The sequence below is a fragment of the Canis lupus genome, chromosome 29 (genome assembly GCF_003254725.2).
Source record: "Canis lupus dingo isolate Sandy chromosome 29, ASM325472v2, whole genome shotgun sequence".
In the NCBI taxonomy this organism is placed as follows: domain Eukaryota; kingdom Metazoa; phylum Chordata; class Mammalia; order Carnivora; family Canidae; genus Canis; species Canis lupus.
Genome location: NC_064271.1, coordinates 25,243,372 through 25,258,806, shown reverse-complemented (window position 1 = coordinate 25,258,806; position 15,435 = coordinate 25,243,372). Strand labels below are relative to the sequence as shown.

Here is a 15,435-nt window from a genome sequence, read left to right as displayed (position 1 = left end):
GCTCATTTCTCAAAATCTTGTCCCCAAATATTAAAAGCTATGTTTCAGGAAAGTAAAAGTTTCAAATTTACATTCCTCAGCTTCACTGAGATCACTTTGATACTGATTAAAATTTTCATCTTTTAGGTTTATTTGAAAATATTTTACTGGGACACCTGGGTGGCTCAGCAGTTGAGTGTGTCTGCCTTTGGCTCAGGACATGATCCTGGAGTTCTGGGATTGAGTCCCACATCGGGCTCCTTGCATGAAGCCTGCTTCTCCCTCTGCCTATATCTCTGCCCCTCTCTCTCTCTGTCTCTCAAAAATAAATAAATATTTAAAATATATATATTCTACCAAACAGGAAAAGCCCATCAACATTCGTTTTAGTGCAATTTATACCAGCCTTTGGTTTTCAACAATAAATGTAGAGACATAACCATTATGAGAATAATATGTTTTTTTTAGAATAATATGTTTTTTAAAGACAGCAATGTTTTTTGATGCATATAGCTAAAGAAAACAAATTTATCATATGTATCTTTTAATCATTTGCTCAAACTCCAAAGAAATTGTAATATATCTAAAGTTAATTACAACTTTCTTTTCTATATTTAATTATATTTTCTTCTAAAGAATAAGCATCATTCATCAATTAACTTCATTTTATGGTTGGCATGTTATATAGAATCACTGAGGCAGAAGAAATTTTATAGAGGAAAAAAAATACTCAGAGCATGCAGTCCTCAGACATGCCAAGTCATTTGCTTCTTTTTACTTTTAAAAATCTCTTCAATATTTCATTAGCATTCTTCTTTTTAAGCACTGTAGAAAATACAGAGTGTATGTCTGATATACTATTTCTGGACTATACAGTAACAAAGTGTATAAATTCACTTGGCTACTCAGAGTGACAACTTGAATTTCCTTAATATATAGTTACTTTCTCTGAAATTAAACAATTAATAAGCCAGCAGCTATGTGAATCATAAATTATTCATACTTAGTCTACCAATGAACATTAATCAATTATAAAGAGACACAGAAATTAAGACCAAGAGAAAGAGTCAACCATAGCCTTTTAATATTGAGACTCTGTTAACCTAGTCTCTTTAAACATATTTGATTTGTATAATAGCATCAATATGCACAGCTATGCTTGCTGCTCAAGTTTCCAACAAAATAACCAATTTATGAGTATACATATGCTGTCAACCAGTAACAAGAAATACTCATCACAATTCTGTAGTCTTTGACTAAAAGGGCTTATTAGAGTTCTTTCAAATTATTGTACCTCATCAAATATTTAGTATTAACTCTCTTGGCTTCCCAACGAATTTGAAGCACACTGAGAAACATCTTTAGAATTCTTTCGTAGTTTGAATACCAACAACTTTATACCAATATATATAAAATTATAATGATCACAAAGGCAAAACATCCACCTGGACAATGGCCCAAGTCAGTCAGTTGTGAAGCATTACACCATTAACAGACACAGGTTCAGCAGCAAACTTATGACTTGCAATCATCTAATGAGAAGTTTCAACATGCTTACCGTCAACACATATGATTTCTAGATTATGCAAATACCCATTCTGATGAATTTTTTTAAATCAGTCAAGGAAAGAGCTATAGTTTCTAGTGTCCATTTTTACCAAGAGTAAAACAATAAAATAATGAGAGTATATGGATAGTGAATAGGGATTTGAATAGAGAAATGGAATTAGGATTAAAAAATTGGAACAGTCATTTAGTTATAACAATCGATCAAATGTTAATGCCAAATATTACCTAGAAATAGGCTTAAAACTATTGTTTGGTTGATGTTCTGTAGGTATAATATGTTTACTTCTCACCAGAAATAGGTATCCCTGGATGTATTATTTCACTGTTCTTTGGAAGCTAGAGGAAATAGAGAAACTAGGTTTACAATATGGGAATTAAGAACATCTGAGTCTTTGGCTGCATTTTTTAAAATTTTCTGTGCCCTTGAGCATTTTTAAGGACATGGCAACTTTTTTTCTGATCTGATGTGATGGTCAGTTCAGGGTGGGGAGGAGTAGAACCGGGACAGCTTTACGGGGCCTCATAAAAAGCCATTGCCAGTAGTTATCATTCAGCAGGCATGACATTACAAAACCCTGAAAGCTCACATGCTCAACTTGAAAAATCATTAACTACCTGTTAGTCCTTTCTTTCAAAATCAATCAACATATATATAGAGTCCTTAATAAATACTAGCATTATGCTAAGTGCTGGGAGAAATATATATATAATATATAAATTATTTTATATAAATATAAAATATAAAAAAATAAAATAAATATAAAATATATATTATATAAATAAATTATTTATAGTAATATAAATTATATATTATATATTTATATTTACATCATAGCGATTGCTATATGCTAATTTATACTAATACAAAATAAAAACATTCTACAAAAGGATAAGCTATATGCAATAAAAGATGCTATAGATAAAAATACTACTAAAGTACAAACAAGGTAGATTTCTTCAATGACTACCAGCATGGTTAATTTCTTAGAAATGCAGACCCTCAGACTCTACTCCAGACCTACTGAATCAGAATCTGAGTTTTAGCAGATGCCCAGATCTTGTGATTTATATGCACATTCAAGTTTGAGAAGCTTATCTTAGCTGTTTTCATAAGCAAATGGTACTTAAATCAATTGTTAAACTAATGAATTGGCCAAGAAAGGTGAAGAAAAACAGTCCAGGAAATTTCAGGGAAGTGGTCAGAAGAGACCAAAAGCACAGCCTGAGAGGGTGTGAGACACGTTCCAGAAAGATTCTAGCTTGCCAATTTTGCTTGGGCAAAAGATTTTATTCAGAAAGCCCCAAAAGATAAGTCTTAACATATAGAATAGGTCTGTGTGAGATGATCTGAAAGTTGGATTAAGGGAAACACTTAGTATTTTTAAACAGACCAGTGCTTTTGGAATAAATAGGATTCATGGTTCAGAATCCACCCTTCAGAAATGAAGAATTCACTCTGAGAGCTGCCTTGAGTATTGGCTGCTGGTGTCTCAAATTTGAGACCAAAGTTGCCTTTAGCCAAAGGGGGTTGCTTTTCCCAAGTTTATACCCTCTTCCTGGAGGCAGCTCACATCCAGTACTGTCTGATGCGGGGAACAAAGGCTTGTCGTGGCCCCAACTGGGGACATCATTGAAGGACTCTCTTAACATCAGAGTTCCCTGTGGAGTGAGATGAGTTATCTGGTACGAATGCATCTCATTATGATAACTCCCTCTGCTCAGTCCTGCTTTTCTCATTCCCTCACAGATGTTGCTCCCAAGAGAGCTTCTCAATAAATCTTTTGCACACAATTCTCCATAAAAAAAAAAAACACCTGATCACTTTCCTCAAAAATGTATATCATCAGTAAAAAATGTATAATTAGTTCCATATAATTTTATTCCAGTATTATCCTTTGGTTACTTTATTAATGTACTTTAACAATCTGTCTAAAATGTACATTTCTTAAAGGCAAGATATGTTGTATATTCCTTTAAAAATAACTTCACTAAGATAAATACAGATTTGGATACACAATAAACGTTTAGCTCTCATTTTATGAATTTAAAAAGAACATTTTTTCAGGTTCTTTTAAAATGTTAACATTTCTGTGATATGCCTAAGATAAGCAAGTGAATAATTTTAGAAAAGCATTTATGAACTGAGAAGTACCTACTCCCAATACTGATTTCAGTCCTATACATCACCCATGTCAGCTCTTTTGTGTATCCCTGTTACTCTACTGGAACATAATAGGTACACAGTAAATATTGGTTAACTTAATGAATAAATGAGTGTCATTTATACAGTGTATTGCAGTCTACCTAAGTGTCTTTAATTAACCCTCCTGGTAACTTTCAGGTCATAGCCTCAGTTAAAACAGGAAACTAAACAGACACAGAAATGGCCAACCTAAAAAAAAAAAAAAAAATTCCCAGACTTGCCTCAGATTTTCTGAATTAGAATCTCTATGGGTTTTCATTACTTCTCAATTTAAATGTGTACTAATTCCTAACAAGTTCCCAAGTGATGCTGATGATCAGTGTCTTACACAACTAGGAATAAGGTTCAAGTTAGACCACAGTGATGGTGTGATGGTATATTGTTACAAAGCTCCTCAGGAGATTCTGAGATGTGGTTACTCAGATTTTATTTTCAAGTCATGCTCAAGCTCTACTCCTGGAAATTCTATTTTAATTGGTCCAAGATGGAATCTGGGTACTGATATTTTCTCCTAATATGCAGCCAAAGTTGAGAACCACAGCCGTAGCTTTTGCCCAAGAATACTTATAAAAAAAAGAAAGGAAGAAAGAGAAGAAGAAAGAAAGAAAGAAGAAAGAAAAGAAAGAAAGAAAGAAAGAAAGAAAGAAAGAAAGAAAGAAAGAAAGAAAGAAAGAAGAAAGAAAGAGAGAGAGAGAGAGAGAGAGAGAGAGAGAAAGAAAGAAAGAAAGAAAGAAAGAAAGAAAGAAAGAAAGAAAGAAAGAAAGAAAGAAAGAAAGAACACTTATAATCTAGGATGTGGTAGGAGCAGGACACTCCTGGGTCTCAACCCACTGTGCATGCCTTTTATGAACCCCATACTATCTCCCTGGACACTAAATGAAATTTCTTAATTGCCCCATTCACTATTCAAATTAGGTTCGACTTTGAAACATACTTTATATATTTCAGAAATATAATTATATCTATGAAATATATAATAACCACTATCATATAAACTTCTAAAAATCACAAAGGACAGATACATGATCAGAAAATAAAAGTGGGTAAACATGATTTAATTACTATCAGAATTCATTAATAAACTTTTTAATCTTTAACAAGTCTAGGGGTTCCAGAAAGTAGTCCCACACATTCTCTGAGTAGTCATTTCATTATCTCAGGAAATTGCCCTTTTCCAACTTCCTTCTTAGAACACACAATGCCTCTATACTCCCCAATTCCCCCCTTTACAATAAGAGTATTAGTAAAATAATTTCCTTTTGCTTACATTTCCAACCTTTTTTGTAGGTAACCCACAAATGTTTCTCTGAAAAATTCTGGTCACCCATTATGATGACTGAAAGATATAAAGCATCGTCAGCCACATGTGCAAGCCATCAGTTTTTCAATGTAACATAGCAAGCGGTAAAGCGCAAACACTTCAGCTGAGGTCTCAGCCACTAGATGCCGCTGATGTGTCTGCAGGCCTAGGAAGTGAATTCTACAGAACTATAAAGGCTTACATCTTGGAAAATAAAATGCTGTTACTATGGTGACCAGCTGAGATTATGGATAATGAGAGTACCATGTTTTCCACTCTCTAAGGAGCTATTGTTCTCCGCATATTGCTCTATGCTGAACATTACTGACCTTCAAAATGTATCAAAATCATTGGTACTTTCCTTTCTTAAAAAAAGAGATATTTCATTCAGTACTTTTGTGTGAGTGAGAAGCTATACACATCAGTTATTCACACACACACACACACACACATACACACACACATATATGGAAAGGAACCATTATTCAGTGCATTTTTCTTATTTATGCACAGAAGAGCAATCAATAGTCTTAACAGTACATGATGTCATAGTTTCTACAACTTCTATGTTTCCAAATTCTTTAAAATTCTCTATCTACAAAGATAGAGGAATTGGAGAAACTAGCTCAATATTTATCATCTCTGTAACAGCATCAAATATCAAGCTAGAGATAATTGTAAGCAAGAATATGTTTTCAGAGGAACAAGGATATATGAAGTTTCCAGTTTTGTCTGAGAAAATCTTGAAATACAGTTATTTTTCTTCTAAAGCTAGCAATGGACAGGAAAAGAGAGTCATGGAAGAAACAGAAATCTTTTACATAAAACATGTTAAAAGGATAAATGACATTTATTATTTACTAAATAGTTAAAAGATGTTAAAAGGATAAATGACATTTATTATTTACTAACTAGCTGTTGATTATTGACGAGTCTTTAATATTACTCTCCAATAGCAAATCTGTGAAATTAAGGTTCATGTTCATATATTTCTAGAAAAATAAAATGTAAGGGGAATGTTCAATAGATATTGGGATTGTCTGTAAGAATATCATACAAAAAAAATGTCCCCAAATAATTATTTGAACTAGCATAGCCCTAGGAAATCAAAATTAATTAATATATCTCAAAATTCAAGCAAGGGAAGTATTAATGACCATATTTTTCATGTCAAATGATTTTACATAATAACTAATGAGTATGAAAAGTAATAAATATGTCATATTTCATAATATATGATGGATTCTCATTATCACAGAAAACTCCACCCAGTCATTCCTTTCAAAAGCTATTGCCAAGCTGCTTAAACCTAAAGTGAATTTGATATGCCATCTCCTTAGGCTTAGTCTTCAATGGCATTAAATGATTCATAGAAACATAGGCAGTTCTTAACAGTAGCTGCACCTTTTAAAAACAAATAGGAGATAGAGTTGACAAGAAATATCTGGAAATAAATGTCAAGGGACATTGTTAGAATACTAACCTGGTATTTGGGTCATAGTTTCCCAAAATACAAGAAATTCTGAAAGTACAGGTTTGTGGTCACCCATACTCAGCTGTCACTTCCATAAAAAGGTAATATAGACATGCAAGGCACTAAAAACAATGATGTGATATACCCACGATGTATTTTACTCTCTATATTAGTTTCCTGGGGCTTCCATATTAGGTGCTTTAAAACAACAGACATGTATCGTCTTCCAGTTCTGGAGGGTAGAAGTCCAAGATCAAGGTGTGAGCAAAACCACACTCTCTCTGAGACCTGCAAGGGAAACTTTTCTTGCCACATATTAGTTTCTGGTAGCCAGCCAGCAATCTTTGGCATTCCTAGGCTTTCAACTGCATATCCTCAATCTCTGCTTTTATCAGCATGTGACATTCTTCCTGTGTGTCTGTCTTCACATTGCCTTCTTCTTATAAGGACACCTGTGATATGGGATTAGGAGCCCTCCATACTCCACTGTGTCTTCATTCTAACGAATTACATCTGCAATGGCCCTACTTCCAAATAAGGCCACATTCTGACACACCAGGGGTTAGGACTTCAGCATAACCTTTTATGTGTGGGGAGGGAGGACACAATTCAACCTTTAACACTCGCACAGTTCTAGATAGTATTTGGTACATCAGACCTTATAAATTACTACCATTCCTATCTCTTGATTTGCAAGTGCTTTTTAGGAGATCATGAGATTTACTATCAGCTTTATGATGCCATCCATACTCAAGCATTTAAAATGAACTCCAATAACTGCAAAGCACCAAGGACTAGAGAACCATAGAATATAGAGGACTGACTACAGTCTTTTTTTTACTTCTTCCTGTAATCAGGCAGAAATGTATACGAATCATATCATCTTTAAAAATTTTTTATTTTTTTTCCATTTGGCACCTAAATAATTACCTATATATGCATAGACATAAATAACATTGACAATTTTCTGGGAAAATGTTTAATTCTAATAATAATTATGGCTTCATATTTTACTAAAGAATATATAACTTATTCATTTCCTTTATATTTCATATAGTTATATAAATTAAAAAATGAAAAAACACTGCAGCTTCATAAATCTTTGGATCAACCTTCAATGCCTCCTGTGCTTCAACCTGCCCAATCAAGGATATTCTAGTTATATTTAAGCAATGTAATTTTTTTTTTCAAATTTTCATCATGTATTCCCATCAGATTCTCTTCTAACACTACACCAAAAGAGGAAACACAAATGACTTCTGAAGTTTTAAAAAGATAAAAAGTGTGCTCATTGATCCATTGATCAATCCTTTCATCCTCATCCATGAGGATCTACCATATACCAGGCACTATAATTGGTCCTCAATTTAAGTAGTTGGCAATGGTGGTGGTACATCTGCTGAATCCCAACTACTTGAGCTTGCCCAAATGTTTACTGAATATATAGTGAGTCCCTTATATTAGAATTTAAAGAATGCAAAGTGTACTACAAAATACATATTTTGTAAATTACATTTTGATTGTGCTTCCCAACAGTTATACTAATATAATTTACTCTTGGATTTCAAGGGAAGCTTTGGATTGCTTTTGCAAGTGTCCATATGAAGATACAAATAATCAGTCACATTTTCAACAGCCTAATGGCAATTACTTATACATCCTTTCAATAACACAAGTTAAACGTGTTCAACACTGAACTCAGCATCTTCATTTTCTAACCATATTTATTTGTATGTGACAAATTTCTCCTATTGATACCATCACCTTCTCATCACCCAGGCTCAAAATCAATCTTTTCTTTGCCTTTTAAATAATCCCTTTATGAGGTCTCTCATTTTCTCATTTTAACTTCACAATATTTTTCTATCTATTCTCTCTTCTTTATTTCCACAAATACCCACTCTTTACCTCTCATAGAATCCTAGCTTTCTAAATGGTCTCTCACTTCCTTTTCCAACATATTTATCTCATTGAATAACAAATCTGATCATGACATTCTTCTACACACAAACCTTTTTATCCTCCCATTTGCCAATGGAGTAAAGGCCAAAGCCCTTTGTCTAGCATTCAAAGTCTTCCATAATCAGTCTCCTATCTCTGTTTCCTATCTTCTTATTGCTCATCATATCAAGAACAGTATTTTCAAACTAAAATAACTGCTATTAACTTGAACATTTCAAATTCAGGACATTAATCACACTATTTCCAGTAAGAATGTCTTCACACTATACCCAAATTCTGTTATTCGATCATAATAATTACTATTTTTATTTAACTAATGAAATGAAGGACTGAGCCAGCTTATTGTAAGCAAATGATATACTTCCAAATCTTCCAAACCTAAAGCTCCAATATATATCAGAAAAATAATATTTTTGAAAATCCACAAATTGAATGATTATTTGAAAGTTTTATGTTTTCATTATTAATAGGAGAAAAGCATGGATGTAGGTCTTATTATTTTAAGACTAATATGCTCCTCTTTGTATAACATAAATTATTCAAATTCATATTCATTTTACTTTTAAGTACTCCATACAAAATTCTTCAAGAAAGTATAGCAAAAGGTAAAGCACAATTTGTTAATAATTAGATTTCTCATTATTATTTTGTTCAGGTGATTCCACGTTCATTAGTCCATATATTTTCATATTGAATAAAATAATAGAAGAAATGCATGCTTAATGTGAAGTAAGAGAAGTTAAATTTCCAATTATATGCCAGTAAGAAATTTTATAATTTAGCATTGCAACCACCAGAATTATTGTTATTCCAAAAAAAAAAAAATTTTACAATGAAAACTAAATATATAAATGAAAATGGTCAAAGTGAAATTTACTTCCATTTTACTATGATTCTTTCATATTAATGTTTTCTAAAAAATTTATTTCATTTTTTAAAGACCGTAGAACCTCCAGAATTTTTTAAACATTTTTTTATTTTTTTTTAAGATTTTAATTATTTATTCATGAAAGACACAGAGCAAGAGAGAGAGAGAGGCAGAGACACAGGCAGAGGGAGAAGCAGGCTCCATGCTGGGAGCCTGACTTGGGACTCGATCCCAGGACTCCAGGATCACGCCCAGGGCTGAAGGCAGGCGCTCAACCGCAGAGCCACCCAGGGATCCCGAACCTCTAGGATTTTTGTTAATTAAAGGTAAGTAATTTGGTGATGAATTTATATTAATTTATAAAAGAGATGTTTTATTCTTTAGCATTTTTTATATTACAGAATTTAAAAAATTAAGGATTTTCACTGCAAAAAATTCTGAGAGTTCTACTCAAGATAGCAAATAAATATACTTTGACACTTGCACTATGCCCCAAGTATATAATAAAGATTGATAAAATATAAAAACAGAAAACCAAAAATTCACCCAGAATCAAAACCAAGAGAGAGATGTCTATAAAACCTGAGTCCCAATAGGAACCAGAACAGAAGCCCATGGCAGCTGGGCTCCTGTACTGAACAGACACAGTGGCAGCTTGTTCGGGCTATCAGCTCAAGCAATAGTTCAGAAGGGAATGGAAAGCCCAGAAACAAAGCTATGCATGTAGAGGAACTCATGTGTTGACCAGACATGCCAGTTTGGTAAGGAATGAATGTCCCAGCTTACACCTATTGTCCTGGTGTTTGGTTTAGAAAGTATCTTATTTGTTTCATGTTTTTCAATGATTCCCAATAGTTGCAGTAAATTCAGTAAAGTATCTCTAGTACTTCTAGAAACCTCCATGGTCTGTACAGCATTGTGTCAGAGCATGTGCAATGAATTTAGTTATATTACCTTTGCCTGTTCCTTTCCAGATTCAATGTAACTAATAATATACTCTATGAAAACATGCAAGGTATTTACTGATAAATATACTCTGTGAGGAGTAGATGAAGGCTCTTTCCAGAGCTCAGGGGTGAGGAGAGGAACATTTGATGCTGGGTGCTTTTGTAAGCCATTTACATACCAGCCAGTTTTGCCTTTTCTCGTGTTTTGGCCTATAAAATATACCATACTGCCAGACCACCAATCGGTGGACAATACCTCAACCTGAAATTTGTGCAAAGTGGCCAGTTGATGTGGTTTTTGGATACTGAGGGAAATCATGGGATGTATTTGTAAGATATAGAGGTAAAGTATCATACTATAGACTATAGATAATTAGTTGGAATGCACCTACTTCAATAATTCTGTCATTCATTGTATGGTAGAAATACATCACCTTTATTTTTTGCAATAAACCCTTTTGACAAAGAAATAAAAATACGAATGCTTATGCTTAATGCAAAGTTAAATTTATGTGTCTCAAAACGTTGATGATGGATGTATAACTTTCACAAAAGATTCATGGATACATGTCATTCACTATAGAGTCTTAAGGTTATCATGACAATATGAAAACCAAAACAAATTTACAACAGAACCATTAGCATCTTATTCCAAGTTGAAAGTTATTTCAAGACCATGTTGAAGACTACAGTTTAACAAAGAAGTCACAAGAAGTGCATTTTCTTTTTTTTTTATTTTTTTTAAGATTTTATTTATTTATTCATGAGCAACACAGAGAGGAGAGAGAGAAAGAGGCAGAGACATAGGCAGAGGGAGAAGCAGGCTCCATGCAGGGAGCCTGACGTGGGACTCAATCCCAGGTCTCCAGAATGAGGCCCTGGGCTGAAGGCAGCGCTAAACCCCTGAGCCACCCGGGCTGCCCCCTTTTTTTTTTAATTTTTTTAAGTTTTATTTATTTATTCATGAGCAACACAGAGAGGAGAGAGAGAAAGAGGCAGAGACACAGGCAGAGGGAGAAAAGAAGTGCATTTTCATACTCCCCTGTCATGCATGACTTTTCTTTTAGATAAAATAATTGTTCTTGGGATCCCTGGGTGGTGCAGCGGTTTGGCGCCTGCCTATGGCCCAGGGCGTGATCCTGGAGACCCGGGATCGAATCCCATGTTGGGCTCCTGGTGCATAGAGCCTGCTTCTCCCTCTGCCTATGTCTCTGCCTCTCTCTCTCTCTCTCTGTGACTATCATAAAAAAAATAAAGTTAAAAAAAATAATAATAATAATTGTTCTTTTAAATTAAGTTTACTCATTTTCAAATACAAGCTTTCTTATGCTGAATTGAAAAAGTAAGCAATAGCTGTTAACATGTTGGATCCAGTATTAAAATAACTTCACAGTTTATGTTCCTGTTTGTATATGTGTTATTAATTGTTTCAAATAAAATTATAAGTTATTTCCAAAATTGATTGGATTTTTGTCAACCAGTTTATGGAATAATACCACAGGTGTTAGAAGTTCATTATGTTGCAGCTTAAACATGTAAAACTATTATGAATGCTAATGTAAATTTAGTTTAAAAGTGCAAAGGTAAGATGATCTTTTTTTGGTAATACTATAAATTTTGCTAAAGCACATTTATGCAGAAATGTATGGATTTTATGCTTAGTTCAAAAACAAATCCATATAAGGAACAAATAAAACCACATTTTGCTCATGTTTAGAACATAACTAGAAATAGTAAATACTAAAAATTTCAATATATGGGAAAGAAATACAGAAGAGATACACAGCCTTGCTTTAAGCAAAATAGAACAATGAGAAATTCCCAGAAAATAAAAGGCCATATATTATTATCATTTTGTGAAAAGGAAGCTCTGGAGCGATGAACTAGAAAGGGGATCATAACTCAACTCCCCTTTCTGAAAGTCCATCCATGTACGCATTCTATTTAAAAAATGGACAAGACAAAATCATTGTGTAGATTCCCAATTTTCATTTGTAAATAATAAAATAATTAAAATGCCCCTACTATAAAAACTGAAAGTCAGCCAATAAGTCATGCCTACAATAAAACTAAAAACTATAATTTAACATTCCAAAGTGAGCTTTAAAAAATAAGAAATATATAAACAATAAATACACATAACTAGCTAGAAAACCTCAGAAATAAGATGTTTGTAAAATAAGAAAATAGAAAAATATGTATGACAGCATTTAGGACAGAACTGAAAGTAAAAGAATATATTACCTCAGAGATTAAAAAATAAATGAATGAAATGAAATAAATAAAATGAAATAAAATAGCAAATAAGCACAATAAATGATGCCTTCAGAAAAGTAAAAGATGGGAAGGAGAAAAATGTTAAAAAGCAAAGGAAATGAAGATGTAACAATAAGGATTTGAGAGGGGCACCTGGGTGGCTCAGTTGATTTAGTGTACAGCTCTTGGTTTCAGCTCATGTCGTGATCTCATAGGTTATAGGATCAAGCTCTATGCCAGGGTCTACTCTCAGTAAGGAATCAACTTGAAGATTCTCTCCCTCTGCCCTGCCCCTACTCAAGCTTAAGTGTACTCTCTCTCTCGCTCTCGCTCTCTGAAATAAATCTAAAAAAAAAAAAGGATTTGAGATATAATGATAAATATGGAAGATAAATTATGAAAATTCAGTGGACATATAATGATCTCCAAAAAGAAAACCTACAGCAACACAATATTTAAAATGCTGAAAATCGGGGTGCCTGAGTTAACATCTGCCTTCAGCTCAGGTCATGATCCCATGACCCCCTCCCCCCCACATCGGGCTCCCTGCTCCTTGGGGAGCTTGCTTTTCCCTTTCCCTCTGTCTGCTGTTCCCCCTGCTTGTATTTCTCTATCTTTCTCTCTGTCAAATAAATAAGTAAAATCTTTTTTTTTTAAATGCTGAAAATCATAACTCAAAAAACATTCCCAGAAATTAAAGACCTGAAACTACTCACCTGGAAATGGACCTAAAAAGCCCAACATCCACTTGTATTCTTATAAAAGTATTACACTTCAAAGATCTTTTTTGTTTCCCAGCAAAAAGATCATCTCTTAAAAGGAAAGAAAATCAGACTGTTATTAGATTTTTCAAAAGTGATACATTATGCTAGATGTCAATGGAGTAACACAATTTAAATATGGAAGAAAATAAAACAGGATCCACAAATTTTATATTCAAGCCAAACTCATCTTTAAACATGAAAACCTCAGATGACCTGTTATGAAATGCAAGGATTTGTGAGACATCGTTTCCATGAGTCCTTCCAGGGATTACAAAAAGAATGAGTTTCAGACAACCAGAAAGTCTAGAGATCATCATGATGACTGCTGGAACCTTGGGGCCTCATCCTACTATTAACATGGTCAGCACCTGGGAGAGGTTCAAACTTCATCATTAAACTTATGACCTCAAACCAGACCAAACTGAGCAGTCACTTGTTTTGAGCTCTAAACACTTGAGCAGCTGGAAACCAATCCTTGTGGAGTTCCTGTTCAAAGTTACTCACTCAGTACATACTATCCTTCATATTCAGTGGCTTTCATGAGAAAGTTCTGGAAGTTGTGTGATTGATCTCAACTTAATTTTGTTCCCTGGGCCTTTGGCAGAAAGTATTTGTGCTATAAGCATTTACGCCACTGTACTTATGCCTCAAAAAATATAAAATTACTTTCTTTTTCAATACCTTTATTTTTATAGTTGACATGACTCCCTGATTGTAGCCTTTCTCTTTCACTCATTAAAGACCAGTTTCCAAAAAGAGGAAAGGAAAGTGAAGAGAAGGAAGAGACAAATAAAGAAATTGGGGGGTGGGAGGGAGGTGGAGGAAACAGTAAGGAGAGAGATTAAGAGTGAGAGGAGGAGGAGAAAGAGAATATGGGTAGGAGGAAGGACAGCAGGGGAAGAGGGGCGGGTGTGAGGGAAAGGAAGGAGAAGTAAGAGGAAGTAGAGGAGGAAAAGGAGGAGGAGGAGGAGGGGAAGAAGAGCTAATTGCAGGAGGAACTATGAATTCAAAGTGAATAACTTGGACAGTGACAGCAAGGTCAACCCTGAGGGCAACATTGCAGTCAGACACAGCAGTGTAAGTGACAGGGACAACAAGATTGCAGATTAGAGTGACCAGGTTACAAAGCAAAGAGCAACATCAAGGTAATTTTCACATCCACCAGGAGGCTTTGTGAGTCTCCTGAGATTCTATCAAGGGAACAAGAGAGACTTGGAAGGCCTGGAATCTCAATGTTTCAGCCTGTTGGGCCTCAAAAATGATTAATTTTGTGGTTATGCCTGTCTCTTTACTGTTCCTTCAAGTTGATTAGGCCTAGAGAACCAGGGAGGGGTTACCTTAGATTGAAAACCACAGCAACAAAAATGTTGTTTATATGATACCATGAAAAAGTTAACCAAAGATATTAATGTGTCAAATAGCTTCATGCGTAGAGTCACTGAATTTAATCCTATTTTTGGCATTGTAAGAAATATCTTTGTGAATTAACATTTAATTGGTAAGGGCGGAATTTACTCTGATAATCTCTTTGTAGAGCACAGGGATACTTAATATTAACAAATTGCAAGTTTTAGTAATGTTATGAGTCTTGTGAAATGCATTTCCTTCCATACATTCCACACCACGGGCATAATTCACATCTGCTTAAATTTGCCTTTCCATGTACCAAATATGAATTAATACACTGCTTGATAGCAAGAATTTTGTTTTTTTTTTTTAGAATGTCAAAAGATAGAATCTTTTGCAAGCTCAAGTGAAGTCACAAAAAAAAAGCATGCAATTAGCCTAAAAATGAAAATAAAATATGCACTCACAATAAGACTCACCTGTATGAATGTTTATTACCAACTGAAAGTGTCATTATAAACATAACTAACGAAGGCATAAAGTAATCACAAATTCTTGACATTTCCTTTTCCCTAGAACTAAAAAACTTACACAATAAGAAACATATTCAGTGAGTATTAGATATTATCTGTTAAATTAACTTGGCAGAAAAAAAAATTGCCAAAATTCAGGAAATATTTGACAACTGAGAGGTATATGCTATAATTTTTAATTTTAAATACATATAAATGTCTCCTTGTAGGATTATATAGACTTAAATTTCCAT

At 33.9% G+C, this 15,435-nt stretch overlaps 1 long non-coding RNA gene across 1 annotated transcript in view; it reads right to left on the bottom strand.

Annotated features, from left to right (window-relative positions):
* LOC125754001 (uncharacterized) overlaps positions 1–14,775 on the bottom strand; it is a 28,348-nt gene extending 13,573 nt beyond the window's left edge. Inside the window, exon 1 of the long non-coding RNA XR_007407148.1 lies at positions 13,275–14,775. This is a non-coding gene — a long non-coding RNA (uncharacterized LOC125754001). The remainder of the gene's footprint in view (positions 1–13,274) is intronic.
* Between the last annotated feature and the right edge of the window lie 660 nt (positions 14,776–15,435).